Source organism: Pristiophorus japonicus, chromosome 4 (assembly GCF_044704955.1).
Source record: "Pristiophorus japonicus isolate sPriJap1 chromosome 4, sPriJap1.hap1, whole genome shotgun sequence".
In the NCBI taxonomy this organism is placed as follows: Eukaryota; Metazoa; Chordata; class Chondrichthyes; family Pristiophoridae; genus Pristiophorus; species Pristiophorus japonicus.
This window is the reverse complement of record NC_091980.1, coordinates 265,691,650-265,701,739: the sequence shown is the minus strand read 5'-3', so window position 1 is coordinate 265,701,739 and position 10,090 is coordinate 265,691,650. Positions and strand designations below refer to the sequence as shown.

General features: G+C 45.2%; 1 pseudogene; it reads right to left on the bottom strand.

Moving 5' to 3' along the window:
* Window positions 1-9,696: 9,696 nt before the first annotated feature.
* LOC139263564 (5S ribosomal RNA) lies at window positions 9,697-9,815 on the bottom strand (annotated as a pseudogene).
* Between the last annotated feature and the right edge of the window lie 275 nt (window positions 9,816-10,090).

Genomic DNA, 10,090 nt, shown 5'->3' with positions numbered 1-10,090 from the left:
TGGCTCAACCGTGGCTATCAAGGGAAATCAGGGATAGTATTAAAACCAAGGAAGTGGCATACAAATTGGCCAGAAATAGCAGCGAACCCGGGGACTGGGAGAAATTTAGAACTCAGCAGAGGAGGACAAAGGGTTTGATTAGGGCAGGGAAAATGGAGTACGAGAAGAAGCTTGCAGGGAACATTAAGACAGATTGCAAATGTTTCTATAGATATGTAAAGAGAAAAAGGTTAGTAAAGACAAACGTAGGTCCCCTGCAGTCAGAATCAGGGGAAGTCATAACGGGGAACAAAGAAATGGCGGACCAATTGAACAAGTACTTTGGTTCGGTATTCACTGAGGAGGACACAAACAACCTTCCGGATATAAAAGGGATCGGAGGGTCTAGTAAGGAGGAGGAACTGAGGGAAATCCTTATTAGTCGGGAAATTGTGTTGGGGAAATTGATGGGATTGAAGGCCGATAAATCCCCAGGGCCTGATGGACTGCATCCCAGAGTACTTAAGGAGGTGGCCTTGGAAATAGTGGATGCATTGACAGTCATTTTCCAACATTCCATTGACTCTGGATCAGTTCCTATGGAGTGGAGGGTAGCCAATGTAACCCCACTTTTTAAAAAAGGAGGGAGAGAGAAAACAGGGAATTATAGACCGGTCAGCCTGACATCGGTAGTGGGTAAAATGATGGAATCAATTATTAAGGATGTCATAGCAGTGCATTTGGAAAGAGGTGATATGATAGGTCCAAGTCAGCATGGATTTGTGAAAGGGAAATCATGTTTGACAAATCTTCTGGAATTTTTTGAGGATGTTTCCAGTAGAGTGGACAAGGGAGAACCAGTTGATGTGGTATATTTAGACTTTCAGAAGGCTTTCGACAAGGTCCCACACAAGAGATTAATGTGCAAAGTTAAAGCACATGGGATTGGGGGTAGTGTGCTGACATGGATTGAGAACTGGTTGTCAGACAGGAAGCAAAGAGTAGGAGTAAATGGGGACTTTTCAGAATGGCAGGCAGTGACTAGTGGGGTACCGCAAGGTTCTGTGCTGGGGCCCCAGCTGTTTACACTGTACATTAGTGATTTAGACGAGGGGATTAAATGTAGTCTCTCCAAATTTGCGGATGACACTAAGTTGGGTGGCAGTGTGAGCTGCGAGGAGGATGCTATGAGGCTGCAGAGCGACTTGGATAGGTTAGGTGAGTGGGCAAATGCATGGCAGATGAAGTATAATGTGGATAAATGTGAGGTTATCCACTTTGGTGGTAAAAACAGAGAGACAGACTATTACCTGAATGGTGACAGATTAGGAAAAGGGGAGGTGCAAAGAGACCTGGGTGTCATGGTACATCAGTCATTGAAGGTTGGCATGCAGGTACAGCAGGCGGTTAAGAAAGCTAATGGCATGTTGGCCTTCATAGCGAGGGGATTTGAGTACAGGGTCAGGGAGATGTTGCTACAGTTGTACAGGGCCTTGGTGAGGCCACACCTGGAGTACTGTGTACAGTTTTGGTCTCCTAACCTGAGGAAGGACATTCTTGCTATTGAGGGCGTGCAGCGAAGGTTCACCAGACTGATTCCCGCGATGGCGGGATTGACCTATCAAGAAAGACTGGATCAACTGGGCTTGTATTCACTGGAGTTCAGAAGAATGAGAGGGGACCTCATAGAAACATTTAAAATTCTGACGGGGTTAGACAGGTTAGATGCAGGAAGAATGTTCCCAATGTTGGGGAAGTCCAGAACCAGGGGACACAGTCTAAGGATAAGGGGGAAGCCATTTAGGACCGAGATGAGGAGGAATTTCTTCACCCAGAGAGTGGTGAACCTGTGGAATTCTCTACCACAGAAAGTTGTTGAGGCCAATTCACTAAATATATTCAAAAAGGAGTTAGATGAAGTCCTTACTACTGAGGGAATCAAGGGGTATGGTGAGAAAGCAGGAATGGGGTACTGAAGTTGCATGTTCAGCCATGAACTCATTGAATGGCGGTGCAGGCTAGAAGGGCTGAATGGCCTACTCCTGCACCTATTTTCTATGTTTCTATGTTTCTATGTTTCTTAATTGCTAATTGTGTGCGTATGCCCTCATTTTGGAAATGTGGTAAACACTGAAACTTTCTTGTGTGTGCAGATTGGGCTGAATATTGACTTCCATCAATCAGAATCAAGATACTAATCATATAATAATAATATGCAGGCGATGGTGTGTGGAATAAGAATGCTCATTGTGTGCACATGTAGAAAGAAAACAGTGACTAATAATGGTGATGCAGCAAGAACTCGCCTAGGAAAGAGAGTCTAAATGATAACTGTGGAAATACTCTTTCCCCCTCCATTTCCGACCAATGGGTATCTGATGTTTATATTTTAATATTAACTTAGGATGCAATTCAGTAAGAATTCATATTTTCTCCTATATTTTTGCAAGGTTATCACCAGTTTTTGAAAATAGAACCATAAAAGTATGCACAGAATTCGTTTGATCTGTGATCAGCCAAAAAATATTTTTAAGGGACATAGGTCCCGAAATTCAACAACTTACCAGCCACTAACGCCCACTACCACCCAATTGCCGCCCAGAAATAGAAGTTTCATCAAAAAAACACATTTACCGCCCAGATAACGCCCGGCAATAAAGTCATCAGTCATTACTGCCGGGCGGTATTGATATTGTCTGCCCATATATTACTGCCCAAAATGGAACTTTCATCATTAAGATCCATTTACCGCCAGACCTTAATACCGTCCTGAAAAAGCAGGTCTTACTGGATCTTAAGTGGGTGCTTTGGACACAGAGCTGACCGGTATAATTGTTTCACAGAAGTGTGGCATGTTTGATATTACGAGATCTTATAGTTCTCCACAGTTTGATGTATTTTTACATGGATTGGTTTTTTAGTATTCTCTAGTGTTAGCCAATGCAGTTTGAATAGCAATATAACTACTGAGTCTGGAAATTGTGTATGTGTTCACTAGAGTGATCTTATTTTATAAACGGTCTAATAAAGTCTTATTTACTCCTTTATTAATGAACCATAATAAAAATGTTATTATTCTTTCTCCCCCCCTACAGTGATCTCTCCCCCCCCTCCCCCCCACCCCCCAACAACTCCAGCGGTCTCAGGTCAGCAGTCTCTGGCCTCTCGTTGGTGCTTCTTGGGGAGCGGAGCTTGACAGTCACGTGGCGCGCATGCGTACAACTCGGGAGCCGATGAGTCCAAGTCGGAAGGACTCCTCTGTCCGCCACAGTCCGCTCCTGCCGAGAAAAGCGGGATGAATCTCCCGCCCACTCGGCCCCAGTGGTAAAATGCAAGCACCGCCCGGGTACCGCTGAAAACGGGTGAAATTTAGCTTTCATCAATCTCGGCCCCATAGTGATGCAAATGGTATTTCTTGTGTACATTTAAAACTGTAAACCTTGACATTAGCACAGTTACTGACTGCAGGAAAATAAATCATTGGTGTTTCTTTTTGAGCTCACCAGCTACCAGAACTAGATACATTCGATACATGGATGTGAATTTTGTACTTAGCCATATTCTCAGAAGTGTGAAAATGTACTCCTCTAAAATGTAGTTAATAGAAATGATCTGTGAGAGTTGAGTACAGTAATTAAAGAGGACTGATTTTTCTAGGAAAGAAACTATGGTCCAAACAAGACTGGTGCAGAACGTAAGTAGTTTAATAAAAACAAATTGCTTTAGATTGCATGTGAATTGATAGTTATCATAGACATATACAGCAACATAGTGGAAGAGGTTCAAGAGTCTTTTTATGTTTCCCACTGCCCAGCAGTCCTTGATAAAGACAGGTTGGTCGACATGGACTAGATTAAGAACCAGATCTTTGGTCCTAAGATCATATTATTTATTTTTCTTTTGTTACTTTATTCTCCAATTTTTCCTCTAGGAAAGAGGTGAGGGACCAAAATTCCTTAGCCCTGATCTGCTGATGGAAGTGTGGCAGAGTCACTTGCAACCTCTGCACCTTTGAGATCCTGCTCTGACCCCATTGGAGTATTTGGAGTCAGGGCGGGTCACTGAATTTAAAACTAAATGGCAGGTCCAAAAAATAGCAGCAAATAAAATTCCTGCCAATTGGGTTACAAAAGGATAGATAGGTCTGTTTCTAGGACTGTGTCAATACTCCTGTGAAATCAGCCACTGGAAAACATGTAAGAGGTGACTCGTTTTCCTTCAGACCATCCTGTGAGATGCTTACTCTCTGATCAAACTTAGCAATGAAGTTGTATTCATCAGGGAGTTCTATGTTCTCATATTCTGCCAAGTTGTTTGCACTACATACTTAATGTGAGACTGGTTTCTCGACTATGTACACTGGTTTGATGAGATTCGAGTATTCCCTGTTGACATCACGGACACAGCAAGCCAGCTGTGGTGGTGATAAGACTACATGAACAGGAGAGGGAGAAAAATGAGCTTTTGCTTTTAAGTAGCATCGCTATTGCTATGGGAACAACTAAGGTGCAAGGGATATAGGGCCAGACATTCCACATTGAAAAATAGCTCTGTTTTTTGGCGCTATTTGTGAATAACGGCTGATTTTTTAATGCCAAAATTGCACCACAAATATCACTATTTTAAAGGACGGAGCAAAATTTTTTCGCCTTCAAAATAACGGCCATTCTGCGCATGCCCAACACAGCCAGCCGCAGGTCAGGGCCATAAAAGGAGTGGAGGTGTGGCGGCCCAGGAGCAGCATGGAGGCATGCCACTTCAGGAAGCAACGTGAGCTGGTGCAGGAGGGCGACGACTTGGAGAAGGGTGACTGGATGGACGTCACCAAAATCAAGGTCATTGATTGGAGCGTATGCAGGTACAGCAGGAGAGGCGACAAGCGCAGAGGAGCGGCCAGGTCGGGGTGAAGGAACAGCGAGAGACTGTAGAGCGACACGATCGGGGCCCAGGAGAGGCGTGAGTTGGGGCCCAGAAGAGGCGAGGGCCCAGGGGCAGCACGGGCCAGCCCACACTGCGATATGTGTGTGCACTAGGTCTGTGCAGCAGAGCTTGGTCTCCAGTCGTCTTGGTTAATCCTTGTCACTGAAACAAGACCTAGCTCTGTCAAGCCCATGAGGTGGCTGATGTGCAACGGCCACCACACGTTAACAGAATCCATGCACAGGTATCTTCCAACCTTCAATATGTAGTTTGTGACCTGGAATGTCAGGCCCTTCATTGAAACACCTGTGAACTCATCCCTTTTTGGTGTGGAAGCAAGTCATCCTCGCTACGAGGGACTGCCTTAGAAGAAGAAGAAGAAGAAGAGAAGATACTTGAGGCTCTAAAGTTAAAATGCAGGCAGGGAGATTACTCTGACCGAAAAATTCCTTATTCGTTGCTTTGATGCTGGTGAATGGATATTTAGACATCTTTTAGTGAAACTTGTTCTGTAAAATAATCATGGCCTGACCATACAGGGGTCAAAATTGGTAATTCGCCCATTTCTCAACGGTATGTCGTTTCATACCTCTGGGTACCGCTGGAGCGGAGTGTGCGCGATTTTCATCAGTTTTTTTCTCGGCGGTATGCCGAGCGGAGTGCAGTCGGCGGAGCAGAGTGCTGCCGGCGGTGTGCGAGTGGTGAGTCCTTTACACGCGGGAATCTTCGGGTCCCAAGTTCTGCGCATGCGCATGAAGCTCCGCCCCCCCCCCCGAGAGACACAGACCAGAATCAACAGAGACTGCCGGCCTTAGAGCGCTGTGCAGGTATTTGGGGGGGTGGGGGAGGGTCGCTTCTTGGGGGGAGATCGCTAATTGGGGGTGAGATCGCTAATTGGGGGGAGATCGCTAATTGGTGGGGGGGAGATCGCTATTTGGGGGACGATCGCTGTGGGGGGGAACAGATCGCTGTGGGGTGGTGGGGGGGGGAAAGACTGGGAGGTGGGAGAGACTCGGAGGGGTGAGAGATAAAAACATTTTCACAGGTGAGGATGCATACCGACGACGGAAGATCGACTTAAAACCACCTTTTCTTGGGTGGTCTGCAGGGTCAGCGGTATGTCATCAATTTGGCAATTTTGGGCGGTATGTTGGTGGTGTGCAGGGGCTGACGATATGCATATCACCCGGCGGTATGTCACTGATGAATTTTCCACCGGGCGTTATGTGGGCGGTATTTTGGTATTTCTTGATGAATTTCGCGATTTTGATCGCGGGCGGTATGTGGCGGTATGTCTGCCAGTTTCGGGCCCATAGAGTTTTGAGTTCAATCTCTCTCTGTCTTGTTTCATTCTCTCACTGTCTCTTTCCATTCTCTCTCTTTTTCTCACACTGTCTCATTTCATTCTTTCTCCTCTCTCTCTCTCTCTCTCTTCTTAACCACGGCCCCTAAACCCCTGTAACAAGTCTGCCTCGGTTGGAAATGAGACTGAAATGTCCATGTAGTTTCATGTCCTTGGGCTGCTGGTCTTTATTTTCCCACTGCCCAGGTCGGGTACTGAGGCCAGTTACGGCCAGTGTGCCTGCTTTGAGGAGGAGGGCAGGGAGATTGCTGCAGTGCAGTGTAGCTGATAGTGCAGGCTGAAGAATAAAACAAAATTACCGAAACGTTTACATTTTTGAAATTGCTGCTTCGTAGTCAAAGTAGTCCTTTAACTTTTAAAACCTCAAAAGTTCAGCACTTTTTAAAGTAGTTGTTCTATAAAATATAGGTTTTGTTCCCTCCCAAAGCTTTACCTTTTAGCTCTGTTTCCCAAGATGGCCCCGTTAAGGCCGATTTTGATCGGACTCGACTAGGTGAGGCAAGCTTTTTAAAAGTGGTATTTAGCACTGTCTTTAAAAATACCCTTATTGGGGAAACTCGCAAAAACGGCGTTATCATTCGGTTTGACCCCGAGTGACGTCACAAAAACAGTTCTCAAAAAAAATCGGCCCTTATTTTTTAAGGATGGCGTGACACCACTGGCAAAACTAGCAAAATGGTCCTAAATTTATTGATAATAATGATAACTTTTATTTATATAGCGCCTTTAACATAGTAAAACGTCCCAAGGTGCTTCACAACTGTATTACAGACAAACAGATACATTTGACACCGAGTCACAGAAGAAATTAAGGCAGATGATCAAAACCTATTTAAAGAGGCAGGTTTTAACGAGCGGTAGAGAGTTGTAGAGGTTTAGGGAGGGAGTTCCAGAGCTTAGGGCCCAGGCAGCTGAAGGCACGGCCACCGATGGTTGAGCAGTTATAATGAGGGATGTTCAAGAGGCCAGAATTTAGCTCCAAAAAAACCTTTTAGCTCCAAAAAATGGAGCGAAGTCGATGGTGGCGAATTTCTAGCCCTATATAGACACTGTTGTCAAACTATTTGAGTGATCCTGGTGATGTTATTTATTCCAGCAGAGTTTCTGTTTCTGCAATCTCATAGAGGGGGAAATTTATTGTGGAGGCATTGAAGCTGATTTGGTCGCAAATACTTGGTGTCTGTGGTATAAGCCGTCCAGTGGTTACTTAGTTGAAATTATCAAAATTTACCGCCTTAACAATGAGAAATAAATCATTCCCTAAATCTCTCCGCCTCGCCACTGCTCCTTCCTCATTCCTCCTTAAACCCTACCTCTTCTACCAAGATTTTGATCATCTGCCCCAACATCTCCTTATAAGGCTCAGTGCTTAAGTTTAAAAAAAATACCACTCCTGTGAAGCGCCTTGGGACGTTTTATTACATTAAAGGCACTATATACGTATAAGTTGTTGTTGCTAAGTTCTTAAGAGGTTTGGCTTAGTTCCTGTGCTAATATTTTCATTGCCATTATATAAGTTAATAGTTAAGTAAACTATTATTTTTCATTTTGCTCTCCAGCTCAAAGGCTAGAAGTGGCCATGTACCCCATTTCTCCAGGGATTCTGCTGATCTGTCAAAGTCAAGGCAGGAGACCGGGGGAACCTAACAAAACTTCAAGAGGATTTATCTTTTTGTAATTGGAAGACTTCCTGAGTAAAATATTTGTCATTATCACAGCATCCAGTAAAATTTTCCTTGATGCAAGTAAACAACTGATACTTCATATTTTAAAAATTGCTGAGGTTGGGATGCTAACCCCGCCAATGAGTATTGTCACTCAAATGTACACACTGACATAAGATACTATGAGGCCGAAATTGCCCCTCTTGCTAGCACCTCAAATTGGCAGCCACACTGCGGAGTGCAGTGGCCGCCGAGCTCCCATCAAATGGCTGCCAATATCGATATTCCCTTAATGCGGTCTTGCAGCGGTCTGCAGCTCTGTACCTCTTCCCCCTCACTCCGCGCACTGCCGAGATCCCGGGCAGGAAGCGAGATTCCCTTTCCAAAGTCGTGCGGCTACTCGGCGGTCCCAAAAGTTGCTTTTTTCGGGTGTTGCATCGTTGCAGATGCATACCACCGGAGCCTCTTAAAGGCTGGTTGATGTCAAAGAATTTCGTGCCGGCAACTTTTTTTGCGTTGTTAGACTTGCAGTGCAAGGCTTCAGTGTGCACTGAGTGCTGGAGGTGCCTTCCAGCGGCAGAACAGGGAGGCCAATTTGAGGAGGCTGCGCTTGTGGAGGGTCTTGAGATGGGGGCAGTGCTTGCAGGCCAATGCCTCCTGTGCATTGTGCGTGCTGCCAAGGCACGGAGGAGAAGGCATCGCCGGGGGCAAAGGATGCCGAGACAGCAGGCAAAGGTCAGTGGAGCATGATAGAGAGGGCCAGGGAGATGGCCACAGAGGGCAAGCAAGAGGGCTGGCACACAAAGGCCCTCAGCAATCACTATCACTAGGGGGGTAGTGCTGGACAGGCTAATGGGACTCAAGGTAGACAAGTCCCCTGGTTCTGATGAAATGCATCCCAGGGTATTAAAAGAGATGGCGGAAGTTATAGCAGATGCATTCGTTATAATCTACCAAAATTCTCTGGACTGTGGGGAGGTGCCATCGGATTGGAAAGCAGCTAATGTAACGCCTCTGTTTAAAAAAAAGGGGCAGACAAAAGGCAGGTAACTATAGGCCGGTTTGTTTAACATCTGTAGTGGGGAAATGCTTGAAGCTATCATTAAGGAACAAATATCGGGACATCTAGATAGGAATAGTGCAATCAAGCAGACATAACATGGATTCATGGAAGGGGAAATCATGTTTAACTAATTTACTGGAATTCTTTGAGGATATAACGAGCATGGTAGATAGAGGTGTACCGATAGATGTGGTGTATTTAGATTTCCAAAAGGCATTCGATAAGGTGCCACACAAAAGGTTACTGCAAAAGATAAAGGTACGCAGAGTCAGAGGAAATGTATTAGCATGGATAGAGAATTGGCTGGCTAACAGAAAGCAGATAGTCGGGATAATTGGGTCCTTTTTGGGTTGGAAATCGGTGGTTAGTAGTGTGCCACAGGGATCGGTGCTGGGACCACAACTGTTTACAATATACATAGATGACCTGGAAGAGGGGACAGAGTGTAGTGTAACAAAATTTGCAGATGACACAAAGATTAGTGGGAAAGCGGGTTGTGTAGATGAAACAGAGAGGCTGCAAAGAGATTTAGATAGGTTAAGCGAATGGGCTAAGGTTTGGCAGATGGAATACAATATCGGAAAATGTGAGGTCATCCACCTTGGAAAAAAAAACAATAAAAGGGAATATTATTTGAATGGAGAGAAAATACAACATGCTGTGGTGCAGAGGGACCTGGGGGTCCTTGTGCATGAAACTCTTTTGGAGTTTTACTGCACCTGGTATTCCCAGGCAGTCTCCCATCCAAGTACTAACCAGGCCTGACTCTGCTTAGCTTCTGAGATCAGACGAGATCGTGCATTTTCAGACTAGTGTGGCCAGAAACTCTTTAATCCCAAAAAGTTAGTTTGCAGGTGCAGCAGGTAATCAGGAAGGTGAATGAAATGTTGGCCTTCATTGCGAGAGGGATGGAGTACAAAAGCAAGGAGGTCCTGCTGCAACTGTACAGGATATTGGTGAGGCTGCACCTGGAGTACTGCGTGCAGTTTTGGTCACCTTACTTAAGGAAGGATATACTAGCTTTGGAGGGGGTACAGAGACGATTCACAAGGCTGATTCCGGAGATGAGTGGGTTACCTTATGATGATAGATTGAATAGAC